Source organism: Benincasa hispida, chromosome 12, assembly GCF_009727055.1.
Source record: "Benincasa hispida cultivar B227 chromosome 12, ASM972705v1, whole genome shotgun sequence".
NCBI classification, from domain to species: Eukaryota; Viridiplantae; Streptophyta; class Magnoliopsida; order Cucurbitales; family Cucurbitaceae; genus Benincasa; species Benincasa hispida.
Window position 1 is genome coordinate 35,513,085 of NC_052360.1, and position 7,441 is coordinate 35,520,525.

The following is a 7,441-nucleotide window of genomic DNA, read 5'->3' on the forward strand; positions in this document are numbered from 1 at the left end:
TATAAATTTAAATGATAACCAACTTATCATACTCTATTTATAACCTATAGTTTTAATATTTCATCTTATGGAACATATAAACCATAGTTCTTTTTCTATTCCATAGTACTTAATGTAAATCTTATTTACATTAATCCTCTACTAGATGTATCTTATACATCATACTGATTATATCACATATAATCAAAATACCTCTTGTTAATTTGAACATTTCAAATCAACACCAAGAATTTATCCTCAACTGAATCCATTGAGCAACCAAGGGAACCTTATGGACCTGTAGCTCAAAGCTCAAACGGTACATGAATAACTGACTAAACTCTTTAGTCACGGGATCCACCATCTGTTAACTGCCAGGCATTCCACTAAAGACCGACAGCTGAACTCTTCTTACCACAAATATATTATGTGTCCATCTTAACCAATCAACAGTGCGACAACCCTTCACAAATTTCTCATAAGTACAGTTGGGCTAATAACCGTTATGCCCCTGTAGTTACATCTAACTCCTTAAGTACCACTGATCCCTCTAATGAACATGAGTCATAATCCTACTATGAATGAGTCCTATCTTCCAAAGAGAAGCTGTGGCCACTATGTTCAAGCCCCGGAATCAGCCCTTAAGGGAGCAATCTCTCTACTTATCTCTACTTCGAGAAAGAAGTGAATTCCATCTTGTGGATTGAGTTCCCAGCTCCCAGATCAGACAAGTCACCAAAAAGGTAGGCATGTTGAGTTGGCAATCTGTCCACTCTCACTCATACTAATCAAAGGACCACGCTCAAAGCCAAAAGTTCCCAAGACACTCAGGATTGAGGTCGTGTCACCTATGGTTGTTTAGGTGAGATGTAAGTCTCTAGTATCAACGGCATTATATATAGAGTCTAGTCATCTCGTGGTCCATGTCTTATACAAACTCTTTATATAGGACACCCCCACTCACACGTCTTCACACGAATGGTTTGGATCTACCATTTGTTGTAATTTACAACACTTGCAAACCTTTATAAAGCGGGCCGTATCCGTAGTGTCACCAGGATCAAGTATCCCACCTTAATCCTTATACTACAGACCTATTTAGGTTATCACTTAAGGCATGATCCACTTGTATATCACATAGACATGCTTAAGTTCACATAAGATAACCAAGGAGCTTTGTTTATTGGATATGAGTAAATTCCAGAATTAAATAACATTTATTTTATTCATCAAACAATGTGTATCTTTGCAAAACAACAAGACTCTAGGAGAATTAGGACACCAATCCCAACAATCTCCCACTCGTTCTAATGACTCGGGAGACTAATGTACAATACAATATAAAAATGTACAATGTACAATAAACTAGGGCATACCCTAGTATCATCTCCTACTTTCCCTAAACAAGATGTTGCATGTCCCGCAGACCCAGACTCTTTAGGTGACCCTCGAACACTTTAGTTGTAAGGGCCTTTGTAAAGGGATCAGCAACGTTATGCTCCGATGCGATCTTTGTGACTATCACATCACCGCGATGCACAATCTCCCTGATCAGGTGATATTTTCATTCTATGTGCTTACCCCGACGATGACTCCAAGGCTCCTTTGAATTTGCCACAGCCCCGCTATTATCACAATAAAGTGTGATAGACAAATCTATATTTGGAACAACTTCCAAATCTGAAAGGAATTTCCTCAGCCAAACAGCCTCCGTAGCTGCTTCACAAGTGGCTATGTATTCAGCTTCCATAGTAGAGTCTGCGATGCATCCTTGCTTGATGCTTCATCAGACTACAGCCCCTTCATTCAGAGAACACTGACCCTGATGTCGATTTTCAAGAATCTTGATCGGTCTAAATGTCACAGTCCGTATATCCTATAAGGATTAGATCCTTATCTCCATACACAAGCATGTAGTCCTTCGTTCTCCAAAGATACTTAAGCATCGTCTTGACTGCCGTCCAGTGATCAAATCCTGGATTGGACTGATACCGACTGACAATCCCTACTGCATAGCAAATGTCAGGTCTGATACACAACATTGCATACATTAAGCTTCCTACAACAGAAGCATAGGGAATCCGTCTCATCTCCTCAACTTCTTGGGGTGTCTTAGGACATTAATCCTTAGATAAAGTGATTCTATGCCTGAAGGGTAAAAAATCCATGTTGGAATCCTATATCCTGTACCTGATCAACATTTGATCAATGTACGATGCCTGAGATAGGGCTAACCGTTTGTTCTTATGATCCCAAATGATTTAGATCCCTAGAACATACCATGCCTCACCCAAATCTTTCATTTGAAACTGGGTAGCTAACCATTTCTTAATGTCAGTCAGATACCCTACATCATTCCCAACTAGTAGGATATTATCCACATAGAGTACCAGGAAAGCTACTGAACTGTTGATGATCTTCTTGTATACACAAGGCTCATCAACGTTCTGATCAAAGCCAAACGATTTGACAGCAATGTCAAATATGATGTTCCAATATCTAGATGCTTATTTGTTTCAGCCGATAAATGGACCTATTATGCTTGCAAAGCCTTTGCTCTTTAGATGATCTCTTCAAGATTACCATTAAGAAAGGCGTCCATTTTCCATATTTCATAATCATAAAATGTGGCTATGGACAGGAGAATCCGGATAGACTTGAGATTGACAACAGGTGCGAAAGTTTCCTCATAGTAAACTCCCTCGACTTGGGTATTGAAAGAGTTAAACAACATGCAGCGGAAGTATGAAGGATCCATAAGCATTCTAATTCACTAATTTTGGCAAAAACTAAAGCATGCTCTTCTTAAAAAGTGGGTTTTCAAAACATACCTTTGATGAACTCTCCAAGAAAATGTTTGTTCAGCTGTTGTCTTCACTTGATATCAATGTGAACCACCTCAAAGCCTTTCTTACTATGCTCTTGGAGCTTTAGGTAGAGTTGTGGGACTCAAGAACAACTTGAAGATGTGAAGAAATAAGAAGATCTCACAGTAGCCGATTGAAGAAGACAGTTTCTTCTTCACAAAAATTTTTCTCTCAAAATTCTGCATTCATTTTTCCGCCAACAACTCATATCTTCTTTATATATATAGATGAACATGCAAAGAGATGGAGTGCATGGCTTGCAGCTCATGCTTGGAGAATCAAAGTAGAGAAGATAATGGCTTTTGTGTGAGCATAAAGATGATGGTAATGGAGAAAACTCATTTTCCATTTTGTGCAACCATGCAAACGATTTTCCATTTTCTTTTTAAAATATAAAATGATTTTAAACCATTTTAATTCAAAATTTTAATTTCGTAAATTAATTTCATAAGCTAATTTAAAAAATTAATTAATTTAATATCAAATATTAAATTAATTTTTGCACAATAATCATCTTTATATATTTAAATCACATTTAAATATTTATTCTCCTTTTCTGTTTAATTTGAACGTTTCAAATTAATTTCTCAAGCTACCTTAAAGCTTATCCATTTACGAGCTAGTAGGGGGACCTTGCGGACCTACAGATCATGAACCCCAACGATTCGAGATTAATCGGCTAAATTCATTAGTCCGATCTAACCCCTATTCGTTAACTAATAAGACACTCCACTATAGTCTATAGTTGAACTCCCCTCATTGTAAATATGATATGTCCACTTAATAACCATAATCAGTAAGTCAATCTTTCACAGATTGTCCATTTGACCCCTGTAACTACATCTTGTTCCTTAAGTTCATATTGATTCTCTAATGAACAATTTTGATTCATTATCTCTATGAATCAAATCCTTTCTCTATCATGAGAAGGTGGGGCCTCGATTGTTCAAGACCTGAAGTCACTACTTAAGAGAACAACCTATCTACTAACCCTAAATAGGGTAGGAGTGAATTCCATCTTGCAAGGCTATGTCCCCAGCTATTCATCCGGTCTTATCCTCAAAATGGTAAGCTTATTGAGCAGTGTTGTTGGACTACTCTCACTTTTGCAGATCAAAGGATAATCCCGAACAAATAGGAGTTCATAGCTAGCTCAGGATTAAGATCGAGTTAACCTAGGTTATATAATAAATGAAATAGTCAGTTTTAACAGTAAATGGTCGTCATAAAGAAAAGTGACTATTTTCGTGGTCTAGTATATGCAAACTCATTGCATAGGATACCCCCACTCTCATGTCTCAAATGAACGATTTGTGGATCACATCGTTTGTAGCATCTTGTAACTTCTTGTAACAACTACAAAGTGGGTCGCATCCAATAGTGTTACTAGGATGAGATACCCAATTTCATCCATATACTCATTAGACCATTTAGGTTATATACTGTCAACTTGATCCTGTTTATGTCACTACATAAAGTTACAACATTCAGACTATAGCCAAGGATGTGCTTATTGGATTTTCATAATAAGATGCAAAATCAACAAATCATTGTTATTGATAAAATAAAATGTTTAACACGAATTGCGAGTTCTAGGACATTCCCAACAGGTATAACCCTTTGCCACGAGTCTAGCCTTAAAGGTTTGCACATTTCCATCTACATCTCTCTTTTGCTTATAGATCTACTTACACACAATAGGTCTTACCCCATCAGGTGGATCAACAAGCTCCCAAACGTTATTGAAGAACATAGACTTCATTTCTTGGTTCATGGCCTTAACCCAATCATCTTTGTCGACATCCTCCATTGCTTTCTTAAAAGACAACAGATCCTCAACCCCATCATTCGTAATGACGTTTTGGGCTTCAGTCAAACCCATGTAGCGATCTGGTGGGTTCATAACCCTCCCATTACGTTGAGTCAATCTCAACTCTTAAGTTGGTTGACTAGACGTTCCGACCTCAACAACTTTTGTTGATCTGTCGGCTTGTTCAACAACTTTTATTGAACCCTCATCAGTCTCAGTCTCACTTGAGATCTCACGTAAAACGAGCTTACATCGTGGCTTATGATCCCTCATATGGTCTTCTTCCAAGAAGATAGCATTCTTGAAAATAAATACTTTATTCTCACTCGGATCATAGAAATATCCACCTCTTGTTTCCTTGGGGTAGCCTACAAAGAGGCAAACCTTCAAACGCGGTTCCAACTTTTTTGGGTTAGTCGTTAGCACATGTGTTGGACAAACCGAAATCCTGATGTGGCGTAAATTACCTTTACGACCTCTCCATAACTTGAAAGGTGTTTCAGAAACATTTTTTGAGGGAACGTTGTTCAGGATATAACATGCAATCTACACTGCATAAACCCAAAACGAGTCTGGAAGATGAGCATAATCATCATAGATTGAACCATGTCCAACAAGGTCCTGTTTCTCCTTTCTGATACACCACTCTTCTGAGGTGTACCAGGTGCCGAGAGTTGGGATGCAATCCCATGTTCTATCATATAGTTCTGGAATTGGAGGTCCATATACTCTCCACTACGATCAGATTGTAGTGTTTTTATCTTTTTACCTAAAAATTCAACTTCAGCCTTATCCTCCTTGAACTTGTCAAGAGCTTCAGACTTACATTGCATTAGGTAGAGATACCCAAACCTTGAATAATCATTTATGAAAGAGATGAAATATTCATACCCACCTCAAGCTCTAACATTCATCGGACCACAGAGGTCTAAATGTACAAGTTCCAAGGCTTCTTTTGCTCAGTGACCTTTTCCAGTAAAAGGTTGTTTGGTTATCTTGCCTTCGAGGCATGATTCACATACCGCCAAGGAGTTTTCTTCTAAACTCTTTAGAAGTCCATTTTGCACCAACTTCTCAATCCTATTGAGGTTGATGTGACTAACCTCAAATGTCAAATATGGGTGTTTTCCTTAGGAGAAACCTTTGGCCTTTTAGCTGTTGTTGTCGTACTGAATATTTTAGTGTTAAACAAGGCTTTTATAAAAAACAGCTTTAGTACATATAAGTTATTTTCCATTGAATCATAACTAATCTCCATTCCATTCTTGAAAATAAATAGTTTATTCTCAGAAAAAGAGACTGTATAGCCTTGTTCAATGAGACAAGAAACTGAGATTAAGTTCCTCTTAATATGAAGAACTACAAAAATATTATCTAGTAACAGATAACGTTTCTTGTCAACAAATAACTTCAGCCTGCCTATAGATACAACTGAAACAATCTCACCAGTACCGACTCGAAGAGTCATCTCTCCCTGTGGCAATGTTTGCTAGGAACTGAATCCTTGGTAAGAGGAACTGACATGATTGATAGCACCTGAATTAAGGATCCAGGTAGAATCATCATTCTCTATCAAACACGTCTCCAAGACCAATAAATCATATTGCTATCTTGTCTCCTTTTTTTTAGAGTAGTAGGATCGAGGTCATTTGCCACGAAATTCGTTTCACATGATTCTTTCCACTGTAAGTATTCGATCATTTTAAAAGCTTTAAACGAAAATACTAACGAGTTGCTGAAAAGAAAAACACATTGAACTATGTTAGGTTTTAAGCAAATACCCGTTGTAAGATAAAACAACATCCAATAAGGTTTTAGCAAAACTAACATGAATCCCATGTGACATCTAGTTTTGCAATGACGCTTCAAAGGTTTAAGATAAAAGCCGCCGAAGGGAGATCAGTTATCTCTCCACTGAATTGAGAAGTTCTCAACAAGTCATTAATACCAGAACAACTCTTTTTCCTATAACGACTAGCCATCGTTGATTTGGCCAAGAGATCATTAACTTACTTAAAAATCTCTCGTAAGTGTGACCCGCCATTTTAAGCCCTAGAGGTCCGCCCCAAAAAGCCAATCTAAAAGGAAAAAAATATGATTGGGGCAAAACCTAAAGTGACCCTATCCATTTCTGGAGTTCACCTTGATCTTGACCAACTGCACAAAACCCATCCGAAGGGGGACGCTCAAAGGCGACACGAGGGAGTACAGAATGATCTCATAGTGTGAACCAATGACAGAGACCATAGGACGTGTTAACACACACCCTTGTCTCTTATACACATCTAGATGTGTATAAGAGACAGGGAGTATAGAATGATCTCATAGTGTGAACCAATGACAGAGACCATAGGACGTGTTAACACACACCCTTTACCCATTTACTATAAACACTTTCTTTGTCCACCTTGATATTGACTCATGCAAACATCATCCGAAGGGGGATGCTCCAAGGGCACCACGAGGCCAAGCATGAATCTCATAGTGTGAACATACAGGGAGAAATGGAATCATAGACATATTAGATATGCCTCTTCCTCCCACTGAGTATTTTATAACCTAGGGTTTAGCTTACTTAGAAAAAACACAGCTAAGGATTTTAACTAAGTGACTTTTAGGTTTGCCCAAGAGTAACTTTTACCTTGGATAGTGAAACAACTTTGATCACCATCCATTAAACTCTTTAACGGAGTCTTTGACCAAATCGTCACATGCTTGTTGAAAATCTATCTAATTCACCTTTCCAGATAGGTTCCTAGGTAGGGTGTTACGTTTTCGTCAACTT